The sequence below is a fragment of the Hemicordylus capensis genome, chromosome 5 (genome assembly GCF_027244095.1).
Source record: "Hemicordylus capensis ecotype Gifberg chromosome 5, rHemCap1.1.pri, whole genome shotgun sequence".
NCBI lineage: Eukaryota > Metazoa > Chordata > Lepidosauria > Squamata > Cordylidae > Hemicordylus > Hemicordylus capensis.
The window spans coordinates 204649306-204661885 of record NC_069661.1 but is presented as its reverse complement, the minus strand read 5'-3'; positions in this window follow the sequence as shown (position 1 = coordinate 204661885).

Here is a 12580-nt window from a genome sequence, read left to right as displayed (position 1 = left end):
CATTGAACAAATATCCCGCGGCCGCACCAGCAGAGTGACAGCTTCCTCTTTGCTCTTCCCCTCTTGCCTCTCCAAAGAAGAAAGTGGGGAGATGAGGGGCAGGGTCCCATCTTCACTTTTTGTCCCAGGGCCCACTCCAGGCTTGCTACACTCCTGCCATGATTTCTCCAGCCCTTTGTCATTTGCTTGCAAACTAATTGTTGTCAGTTACCACTTTGGGTATCTCTATTACGTTTAGTGACTGTTTGGCTTTAATTCACTTTTGGTTGACTAAAAATGTAGAATGAATTAGGAAACAAGATTTTAAATATGAATTTTAAAAATATAAGTACTTATAAAAACTGCAGATGGCAGGTGCTAGCTTTGAAGTAGCATTTTTCTTTTTCTCATGAGTAGGAAGGCAAGCCTCTTCTAAGATGGTTCATGCTGCATCATATACATCATCTAAAACATATATATCATTTTCTTCAAAAGTATTGTGTTATTTGTACTTGTATGAAAATAGTTCAGATGAGTTTTAAAAATTAATCGGATTAATCAGCCAAGACTACCCTAACTGTGATGTCTCTCCATGTTACAGGAGAAAATGTCTAACTTGTCTAATATGCTGTGTGTAGTGCTGTCATGGATTCCTTACCAACTGCAGACTACCACCCCACTTCATTTTCCAGAACCTGAAAATGCTATTTATTGATGAATAAATGTGCTATTTATTGATGAAGCTGAAGATACCAGATAACATGGGTGAAGATACCAAATCAAAGCTCATGCTGAGGAGATGTGCTGAGTGTATTTTCATCACCTCTAAATTCTACAATTGACCATACGAAATTGGTGCTAGGGATTGAAGCTTTTAGGTCTGAGCCTTGTCATGGTCACCATTTACATCCTGAGAAAAGTACATAAAATGTAACACCAAAATGACTTCTTTTGATTTAGAATACTAGAATAGGCTAGAAAAGAGCAGGGAACAGGGAGAATTCATGGTGGCTTAAAGCAAAATTAAAAAACACCAAAAAACCCCAAATAAAAACCCTCTATAAAATAAAGACTACACTGTTTGAGATATTAATAGCAGCAATAGAAGAAAAAAATACACTGAACTTTTCAGTTAAGGCTCCAGTCCTATACACACTTGCTTAGGAAACCAGTGCTTGATTGAAACCAGTGGTACTTGCTTCTAAGTAGACATGCATAGAATGGCTTGCACTATAAAGCCGAAACCCTTAAACATTACAATACACAGGTAGGCAGTGACTTACATCAAAATCCATCTATCCTCTCAACTGCCTTAGAGGGATTCCCTGCTGACAAAAAACACACAACGGCAACATTCCTCTGAGGATTACTTATTACTAGCCGACCCTGCACAGAGCATCTGTGCACTCTTTGGGGCCAGCGGTAACCCTAACCCCCTACCTTCTGCACCAGTCTCCGCTTTCTCACCATGGACGGCCTGTGCCGGGCCCAGCTGTCTCTCCTCCCCACCACAGCCACCTCCCTCTTCTGCCCCCCAACTTTCTCCCCCCCCCCCGGGCCTGCTCTGAGGCATGGCTCCACTGCCTGCCTCTCACCCCTGCCGGGTGCGGCTCTGCCACCTGCCCAGCTGGGCCCTCTGCTTCTTCCTGGAGGCCCAGCTGCCACCTCAACACGGGGCCTGGACCCGCTGCTGCCACTGCTGCTTCCTCACCGGCCGGGCCCATCCGCTTCTTCTCCCTGCTGCCACTGCCGCCTCTCTCACTTTCTCCCCCCCCCCCCCGGCAAATAGGCCTGGGCCTGCCTCCGCCCGCCAAACATCCCCACGCATCCCCACATCTGCATGCATTTCCGCCGCCACTTCTGCCCACCACATACTGGCTTAGTGAAATAATTATATAGAAGATGTGAACCTCTCCCAGCCAGCCTCCTGTGCTTCACCTGCCTTTATCCAAGTCCAGTGGTTGAACAGAATAATGTCTACACAAAAAAGCTGTCCCTGGCCTAGGATAGAAGTGTGTGCCCATCCCACACCTCTGCAAATAAAAACAGATAGGGCTTTAGGAATTTAATTTTCTGATGTTGCTCTTTTAGGCTTCCAATAAAGATTCTAAATCTCCTGTTTCAAATATCTTCTAGTCTTCTGCCATCTCTGGTTGATTTTGTAGAGGCAGTCAAAGTGTAAGTAATTCTTGGAAGATGGTATCTGATATTTGCAGTTCTTATATCAAAATAATAAACAGTCTTTTAAAATGTGTTGTCTACAATCACTGGCACATTTCTATTTAATCAAAAGGTTTAAAACTGATGGTTAAAAGTCAACTAAATCTGGTAATCTAACTGTTGTGGCCTTAATTAAAATAATATTACAATGACGGTAACTTAAATACCTAGAGTGACAATTTAAAACAGGAGATTAAAGCAGAAATCTGTCCAGTTTACTAATGCAAAATCACATCGGTGTTCCCCGATACTTCATGTATATACTTCATGTATATACAAGTATTTCTAGTTCTCAAAAATAGTGTACAAATCCTCTCTCCCCCATCCTTATTTTGTCTTTTGTTTTGAATTTGTATTATTTGATAAAAGACAGGTCCATGATTCACAGTATGACTAAATGTTATTTCATGACTCATTAGTGTTCTTCTCAGAGTATCAAATGGCAAATGTGTGTCAGATGTCACGTGTGAGAGTCCCTTCAGGTACTGCTTGCTCTAGTTGAAAATATTTAGTTTTTCAAAAGCAGTAAATCTGGGAATTTACAACTCAAAGAGGAGCCAGTGTGGTTAGGGTTAGTGTGATTTAGTGGTTAGAGTGCTGGACTAGGATGGGGGAGACCTCAGTTCAAATCCCCATTCAGCCATGATACTTGCTGGGTGACTCTGGGCCAGTCACTTCCCTCTCAGGCTAACCTACTTCACAGGGTTGTTGTAAGAAGAAACTTAGGTATGTAGTACACTGCTCTGGGCTCCTTGGAGGAAGAGCATGATATAAAATGTAAAATATATAGATATATGGGAACTGTGGCAAGGATGGCAGAGACTAATGTGTTGCCATTAGATGTGGATAAATATGCGACATTTTGCTTTCTCTCTTTTTAGACAGCAAAACTAAATCATGCAGAAGACTATTGTCCATACTCCTCACTTCCCCAAGCTGTGAAAAGTTCCAGGGAGGTGCAGCGCTACTTGGATTCTGGCTTCCTCTAGAGGGGAGATCACCAGAGGCTTATGTTGTGTTTGTAAGATTTGGTTTATTTACAAATATACAAGCTGATCATTAGATAGAGCTGAAATAGCAAAACAGTCCTACAAGCAGCAACAGGTTATATCCAATCCCCCAACAGGCAGCTCCGCACCTTGAGTTGCTTCTGCTCTCTGCCCAGCTTTTCCATTTCAGCCCCTCCAAAACTCAGTCTGTATCTCTGTCTCTCTCACACACAGCTGTCTGAAAAAGCAAATCTTTTTCCTTGATCCATACACAGAGGTTTGACTTAGGAGAAGGAGGAAAAGGGTGAGTCACCTAATACTTTCAGGTCAGCTCTTTGGATTTGTTGCATGTGGGTACATACCATTTTAACCACCTTAAGTGGCGCAGCAGGGAAATGCTTGACTAACAAGCAGAAGGTTGCTGGTTCGAATCTCCACTGGTATGTTTCCCAACACCTATATTGGGCAGCAGCGATATAGGAAGATGCTGAAAGGCATAATCTCATTCTGCGTGGGAAATGGCAATGGTAAATCCCTCCTGTATTCTACCAAAGACAACCACAGGGCTCTGTGGGCACCAGGAGTCGAAATCGACTTGACAGCACACTTTACCCTTACATACCATTTTACTAGGCTCTTAGACCTTTCCCCAGTAGGGTACTTACACCCCATTCAAAAACCGCCAGCACCAGAAGGCCAAGTAGCCATTACCTAATCTATAACAATATGTTACTGGAAGTGCAGCCAGGGGTGTTGCTAGATACTTAGAAGATCTGGAACCTGCACCTGCAGGGCCTGGCCTAAGCCAACAGCACCAACCCAAGCCCAATGCTATCAACACCCTTGAGTTCAGCCACCCAGATTTGCAGTTTTAAGTTCAAGATCCATCTTATTTCCAGCCAGAAAACAATAATGTGGAAGTCTTGAAGCTTCCCCTTACTCTCTAAACTAATTAATTTAAGGGGCTTGTGTCTTTTAAGCACAAAGGCTTCACAAGATGGCTTACAAAAATGGCAAAGCCACAATAAAACCGATAAATGACCCTGATAATCAGGGTTACAATTAATACTGCAGGTGACATTCTCTAATAAGTGGAATTTAGGACAGGTTCCAGCAACCCAGTATGCCTCCAACCCCAGCACAGGATCCTCCAGGGGCTGTTGCTGGTGCCTCCTTTGTGTTTCATTTTTTATCAGGGCCATGCAAATTTGGCCCTCCTGCAGATGTTGGCCTACAACTCCCATAATCCCTGGCTATTGGTCACTGTGGCTGCGGATTATGGAGTTGTAGTCAAAAACAGCTGGGGGGGCTAAAGTTGAGCAGGCCTATTTTAGATTGTGAGCCCTCTTGGGACAGAAAACCATCTTATTTCTTTTTCTGTGTAAAAAGCCTAGAAAACGTTTTGTTGTTCAAAAGAGGTCTATAAATATTCATAATAATCGTAATAATAATAAAATGATATCCACCACACCTTAGTCCCTCCCAGTGCTGCTTTTGTTCAGGTACTGCAGAATGTGGGGCACCACTCTAGCACTCCTGGGGGATGGACATGAAAGAGGATCTAACAAGTTCATACCACTGAAGCAATTTTATACCATTGAAGAAATACTGTCTTAAAGACAGACTTGTGGTCCTATCCTGGACCCAAACAGGGCTGGGATTAGCAACAACTTGAAGGAGTTAAGGGTTTTTAAACTTTCGTTTAACAGTCTCCAGAAAACCAAACAGCTAGATGGAGTGGACCATATACCAAACATGATGGCTGTCAGCGTCACTTTGATTACAAATGAAATGCATTATACTTTTTCAGAACATCTGGACTTACAAAGAGCTTGATGGTCTGCCAATAATGAGGTACATAATGTACAAGACAGCAGTTACAAGATGGAACGACCAACTAACTGACAATACAGGATTTTCATAAGGCAGCAGAGGCAGGATTGAAATTACACTTGGGGTCAAATTCCAATTAAGCCACTGATTGCAATATAGGACTAGTTGCACCTCTCAGATTCAGATTACAGTGTATAACAATATGGTAATGATTTACAAGGCATTTTTTAAAAACTAAGTATGTATATATTGAAATTATTATCAATATCTCATGCATTTCATACTATGAGGTGTGGCCTATCGTTGACTCAGCAAAGTCATTTTGCATAGGTTACACTTACAGGAAAGTTCAAGAAGCAAAATATATGTGATAGAATTTTGTATGAATGTCTTGCAAAAGGGGAGTAGAAGAACAATCTAAATGGGTAGGATTTCAACTTCAAACATTATTCATTTTACTAAATAATCACCATACATAGCAAATTTGAATTGTAGTAAATTTGAATCAAGATCTTCTGCTTCTCTTGGTCATGATGTCATTTTAAAATCATTGATCTGATTGAGTGTTAATCTGTTGAGAATAGTAACATTTAAAATATGATCATTATATTCAGTATTTCTGCTCAACAATTTTTTTTTAAATCAAACCTTTCCACCAGTATATTTCAGTGTAAAAAGCAGTGCATTCGGCTAATTTAAGTGGCAGGATTGTATATGCAAAATTTTGTATCTGTAGGTAATCGGGAAGTATGACTTTATTTTGCACAAACACATCCATAAACTTTTCACAATATATAAACATTGTTTACTGAATGCTGTTGAGGCTTTGAAGGAGCCCAGGGTTTTTTTGTTACTTTTTTTTTTCTATTAAAGAACTCTAAGCAATGTGCGAAATAAAAATCCCAATCAAATTCATAATCCCACTAGAACATAGGCATGGCAGTCAGCTTCAGGGCAATAGATATCCTGCTTTGTTTATTTTGAATTCAGCAGCTGATCATGTTGCCTTTGCACTGTAGGCAACAAACGACAATATTCACTGGTCAAATCTTAGTACCTAGATAAGATAGGCCTTGATTTTAAATATATGGAAGTAAATTCCATTGAATTTATTTCCACTTTGTGTATTTAGGGTTGGGGCACAGGGCTTGTCAAACAACATGGCAACTAGGGTAATAGCCTGTTCTCAAAATACTCCTCCCTTTTAAAAATGACTTAAGTAGTGGTGGCAAAGCCAGACTTTGAAGGGTAAATCACAGGTGTCTTCAAAGTTCTACTGCAACATTGCAAGTGGTTCAACACATCATATATTGTGTAAATAGACTCTATTCTTGAAGGGAGGGAAAGCTCTTCATTTTAAATAATAAAATCAAGAACAATGCTAGCATAAAGTACATGAGCAGTGAGTTATACTGCTTGTTCTCATGAACCAGTGAGCCTTTTCCGGTTTTCTGCATGCTCAGAGATGGATAACATGAGCCAAAATGTGTTGCTCTCTTCAAAGAAAAACAGGTGTAACCAGATATAATCTGCTAGGGCTAGGTTTAGTTTTCAATTCACTAGAGAAAAGAATTCCACTTTGGAGCCCAGAAGAAAGTGAAATATGACTCTCTGTATTTGTTTAATAGAAACACATCTAGTTTATCCCGACTTTCATAACAGCTTCTCAGTATCCCTATGTGTTTTGGTTTGAAATTAGAGTGCATTTGGATGAAGAAACATCACGATTTGCACCAGCAGTCTTCAGGGTTGACAACTGCCGGCTCTGTGAAAGGGCCCACCAGCAGCCAGTGCTACCACCATTAAACTCTCTTTGTGCACAGTTCACGTCAGGCAGCATGACCCCCATGCCTCATGTCTGGCAAGTGAGCAGTCCTCCCTCAGAGCCCTTTCCAGTGGCGCACTGGAGCATAAGATGTGTTCAACTGAGATGGGACTGGCCAGGATGGAGGTCTCTGTTACGCTGGAATTCTGGGTAGGGCAAGTTACTCCCTCCTCCTCCTGGTTGCATCCAGAGGTGCACCTAGGTAATTCTGGGCCTAAAGGCCTTTGGAGCACCCACTGCCCCCCACTGCCAATAAAGCATCAACCCCCCCTGCACGCACATGACTCACGCAGTATTTTTAACACGTGGGTTCTTGAAGGCACAAACAGCAACTGAACTCACAAGAATGTAAGAATTTAAACAGGTATATTTATGCAAATATGCATTAGCAGAAACATTTCAACATGCAACTTAACACATTCCCATCCCACCTATTTCTTCCCCCCTCCCCCGGCTCTAAAGCAGAGGCCACACTCAGCTGCCTGGCGCAGATCACAGTCACGCTTGGCTGCCCGGTGCAGCACGGGCCAGTGGCGCAATGCGGTGACCACATCACCTGGGACAGACTAGAGAGGATTTGGGAGCCCCCAGGGGTGTGGAGGCCCTGGACGTCAGCCCAGAAGAGCGCCTCTAGTTGTTACTCTGTGCTTTCCTGGGATCTATCCTCAGTAGAGAGATTGCTCTGATCCCAATATAGGAGCATGGGGCAAAATTCAGAAATGCCTCCATAGCAAACACTTTATTATACAGCCACCTACATAGTTACACTGAGGAGTAATACCAGTTCTGTCATGTTACACTCTGAATATTCTATCAATCATAACATCCAAACTAATCCATTCCTCCTGAAATTTGGCATGGAATAACCAGGTGACAGTGACAGCTGTTTGAGTGATAGCAGCAGGGTGGGGTTGTGAGACTGGCAGGTGGAATCAGCTGTGGGAAACAGAGATAAGGGTGTGTTGTAAGAAGACTGAAATGAGCATGTTAGAAATAGTTAGCAATTAAGTTCAGAACATAGAAACATAGGAAGCTGTCACATACGGAGTCAGACCATTGGTCCATCTCAGCAGTGGCTTCTCCAAGGTTGCAGGCAGGAGTCTCTCTCAGCCTTATCTTGAAGATGCCAGGGAGGGAACTTGGACCCTTCTGCATACAAGCATGAAGGTGCTCTAGCCAGAGTGGCCCCGTCCCCTAAGAGGAATATCTTACAGTGCTCACACATGTCTCCCATTCAAATGCAAACCAGAGTGGACTCTGCTTATCAAAGGGGACAATTCATGCTTGTTACCACATGACCAGATCCCCTCCACAATTTTTTAAAAATAAATATTTTTATACCACCTGATATGTAAATATCTAGCCCTAATGCATGAATTAATGCGTAAGTTGCTTTGAATTAGTTTTAATAATTAAAACATTGGATTTGGCTGTCTCTGCCTCTTCTATAAAATACTTACTACTACACAATCACCATGAACTGTCCAGTTTTTGTTAAAATCCATTGAGAAATGGACATGATACAGGTGATTTTCATATATTGGCAACCTATTTTTGGCCAAGCGAAACTGTGTATGCTCTCTCCCCCTCCCCCCATTAAATTGTTTCAAAACGTGGGTCAGCAGTTGAATCTGTTCCTTTTCATTGTGGGGGGAAACAATTCAGTATTTCTCAAATTATTAGTCTTCGGAATTCCCATTGTAACAGGCTAATCAACAAAGTCACATATAGCAGCACATAGCAAAAACAAGAATTGACAGTTCTGAGATTGTCACAAAAATAATGGCTGAATGCAGAGCCCTCAACATTATATTGGTCACAAAATCCAAATGATTTGTTTAATCCACATGAAATCTGGCACAAGTAACTGCAGAACTATATGCAGAACACATGTATGTGTGTGTTCTGGTTGTGTGGTAGTGGTTGGTGGATATTTTATATTTTATTTTATGTTACGAAGCAGAAGTTGCTGTTTAGAAAGCTTCTGTTTGAGTCTTGGGTGAGATTGGTTTATAGTGTGTTTACACTTGTCTGGCAATGGGGAGATAGGGGCGTATCCATTTATTATGGGGCAGCTATTCTGGTGGGGAAGAGAAGTAGTAACGTTGGCAAGTCAGCAGGCTATTACAGAGGAAGGGAAATCAGAAATCTATTAGCTGTTTCTCTTCTGGCTGTCCTGCCAACTCTTTGACCTTGGAGATCAATGCCAGCTACCCACAGAGCCTCACCTTGCTCCTTTGTAATGCCAAGTCTATCCAGAATAAGTTGGAAACAATCCATGCTTTGATTCTAGGTGAAAGGGCCGACCTTGTATGCATCACAGAGACTTGGTTGGGGGCAGCTAGTAGCCCAGTCTGGTCCCAGCTTCTTTCTCCAGGGTACTCAATGGAGGAGCAGGTGAGGGGATGTGGGCGGGGGTGTCTGTGGTCTAAAAGAATAACATCTCCCTTACCAGGATCTCTGTTGAAGTGTCTGACCATATCAAATGCATGTACTGAAGTTTAGGGAGCAGGTATAGAATGGAACTTCTGTTGGTGTACCAACCATCATGCTGCCTAACGGAGTCCCTAACTGAGCTGACGAACTTGGACTTGGTGGAGTCTCCCAGACTTGTGGGTGGGGGGACTTAAATGTTCACTTCAGGACCAATTTGCCCAGGGCAACTCAGGAGTTTATAGTGGCCATGACAACTCTGGGCATATCCCAAGTGGTCTCAGGACTGAGATACGTTGCTGGTAACATGCTTGATCTGGTCTTTCACTCTGATCAGGATGGTGTTCCGTGGATGGGGACTCCTCTAATTTCAATTTGTTCAAGAAAGAATCCAAATACGTGTAGATAGATAGATAGATAGATAGATAGATAGATAGATAGATAGAAGTAAATATCCTTTAATTACAATAAAGATGAACTATAACCATCCAGCCAAGGGACACAGCCCTCAGTTAGGGAGTTAAAAACTCAGTTTTTAAAAGCTGAAAACATCAGAGAGTGAAAAACCCCATCCTTAGATGGATGGAGTTTAATCGTATATAGCCAGCATTATATACATCTTCATGAGATACCTATACTTTTGGAAGAACAACAGACTACTGTGTGGGGACACTTGCCACTGAAGAAGACCTTGATTAAAACGCATTTGGCAGTTTTTAACAATATAACAAAATACAGTCGAGTACTGACTCTGGATATATTACTCTTCAACAAAAGATTAGATTGGATTTCCCCCCCATCTAAATTGAGAAATCTTCAGTACATTCAACTTCTTCCAATTTCTATAAAGACTATTTTAGTATCATTGTGTGTGTGTGTGTGTGTGTGTATCTGTGTGCATGTATGTGTGATTGTGGTTTTTAAAATTGAGTTTTTAACTCCCTAACTGGGCTGTGTCCCTTGGCTGGATGGTTATATTTCATGTTTTGTTGAATCCATATAGGATTTGTTTTTTGTCGTGACTCCTTTAATTTCCCCCATTGTCATGGACAGACTGGTTAAGGTTGGACTCACAATCATGTCCCGGCTCCGCAGAGATGAAGGGCCTATTAGGATGGCCCATCCAAGTAGATTATTGGATCCAATAATATCCCAAGAAGCCTTGGAAGGACTTACTGTTGGCTCTGTCAGTGATCCTGTTGATGCCCTGTTGGAGAATAGGAACAGAAAACTCACCAGGACAGTAGACATTATCAAAACCTAAGTGTTCAAAATTGGTTTGAAACTGCTTCAAAACTGGCCCCGTGGTATACGTAAGAACTATAGGAGCATCTTTCCTGTCGCCTGGCTCCTTTAACGTTAGCAGATAACTTTGCTTTGTAGAAAATGGCGTTAAAATTGAAGCTACAACAACTTGGCACATCTCAGGAAGAACTCATTGGGTTGGGATTTGACCAGGCTATTCAGTTCATTAAACAATGAGCCTTGGACATAGAGCGGCAGGAGGAGTCTGCACATGTACCAAGGGGGCTATATATATGTCCCCAGCTTATGAGTTCCAAACCCACTGATTACCTAGATAAAATTCTTATACCCAAATTTAGGCGAGCATTGACCCTCGCCCATCTCAATGTACTCCCTACCCCAGTTACAGAAGGGAAATATAAGAGAATACCCTATGCAGATCGTCTTTGTCCCTGTGGTTTGGGCGATATAGAGGCCATTGCCCATGTAATTCTTTATTGTACCCTTTATAGGGATAGTCATACTAAGTATATTTTACTTTTGTTAAAGAAATATCCTGGCCACACAGATCACTTTCTCCTGGAGCTTTTGCTGTCTAAATTTAAAGATAGGATTTCTGTCAATGTGGCCAAGTTTTGTTTTATCATTTTCAAATTTCGTAATGTTTTAATTGCTCAACTGAATACTGTAAAATTTTGATCTTGCTGGTCTGTGACCGTAATAAAATTCTGATCTGATCTATAGGAGCAGAAGCAGCAAAGTAGACAACTGGAGTGCAAGTGGAGAAAGACTTAATTCAAATCCAACAGATTATAACACAGAGCACATTTGAAGATCTATGCTCAGGAAATACATGCTGCAAAGAGGCAATTCTTTTTTGCCCATATTGCTTCTGCAAGCTCACGTCCAGCAGAGTTGTTCAGGGTTGTGAGAATTCTCCCTCCTTGAATAAGAATTTGGAACCATCAGTTACATGCTGTGACGTTTTAAATTAGTTCTCGCATTCGGGCAAACAGACTCTTGTATTCAAACAAAACCTCTTATATCCAGGCAAATTTAGACCCACAATTATTGCAGTGTCTGATGCAGAGGTGTCCAGTAACTCCTCTTATGTAGTTAGGTTGGATCAGTTTCAGTTTGTGACTCTTGAGGATGTGGACAAGCTGCTTGGAATGGTGTGGCCTACCACCTGTTCTCTTGGCCCTTGTCTGACATAGCTTATAGTATCTAGCAGGAGGGTTGCTGTGAAGACTGGTAGATATTATAAATGCCTTCCTGTCTTAAGGAGGCAATCATTATACCTCTTCTGAAGAAGCCTGAATTGGATCCCTCAGACTTAAGCAACTATAGGCCTGTCTCCAACCTTCCATGGCTAGGCGGTGAGGGTGGTGGCTGCCCGGCTCCAGACAGTCTTGGAGGAAACTGTTTATCTAGACCAGGCCTGCTTAACTTCTGCCCTCCTGCAGATGTTGGCCTACAATTCCCATAATTCCTGGCTATTGGCTGCTGTGGCTGAGAATTATGGGAGTTGTAGTCCAAAAACAGCTGGGGGGCCTAAGTTGAGCAGGCCTGATCTAGACCAATGGTTCCTAACCTGGATTCCTCCAGATGTTGCTAAACTACAACTCCCATCACCCCCCAGCTACAATAAATTGTAGTTGTAGTTCAGCAACATCTGGAGGAACCCAAGTTGGGAACCACCAATCTAGACCCATTTCAAACTGGCTTTCAGGCAGGCTATGCCTTAGTCAGCCTGATGGATGATCTCCAATTAGGAACTGACCAAGGGAAAGTGACTATGTTGGTTCCTTTGGATCTCTCAGCGGCTTTTGATACTATTGACCACAATATCCTTCTGGACCATCTGGCGGGGGGCAGGGGGTTGGGAGTGGAAGGCACTATTTTGCAGTGGTTCTGCTCCTACCCTTCGGGCAAATTCCAGAGACCATTGGTCTTCAAAATGTGAACTTTCATATGGAGCCACAAGGCGCCATACTGTCTCCAACGCTTTTTAACATCTACATGAAACACCTGGGAGAGATTTAATCAAGAAATT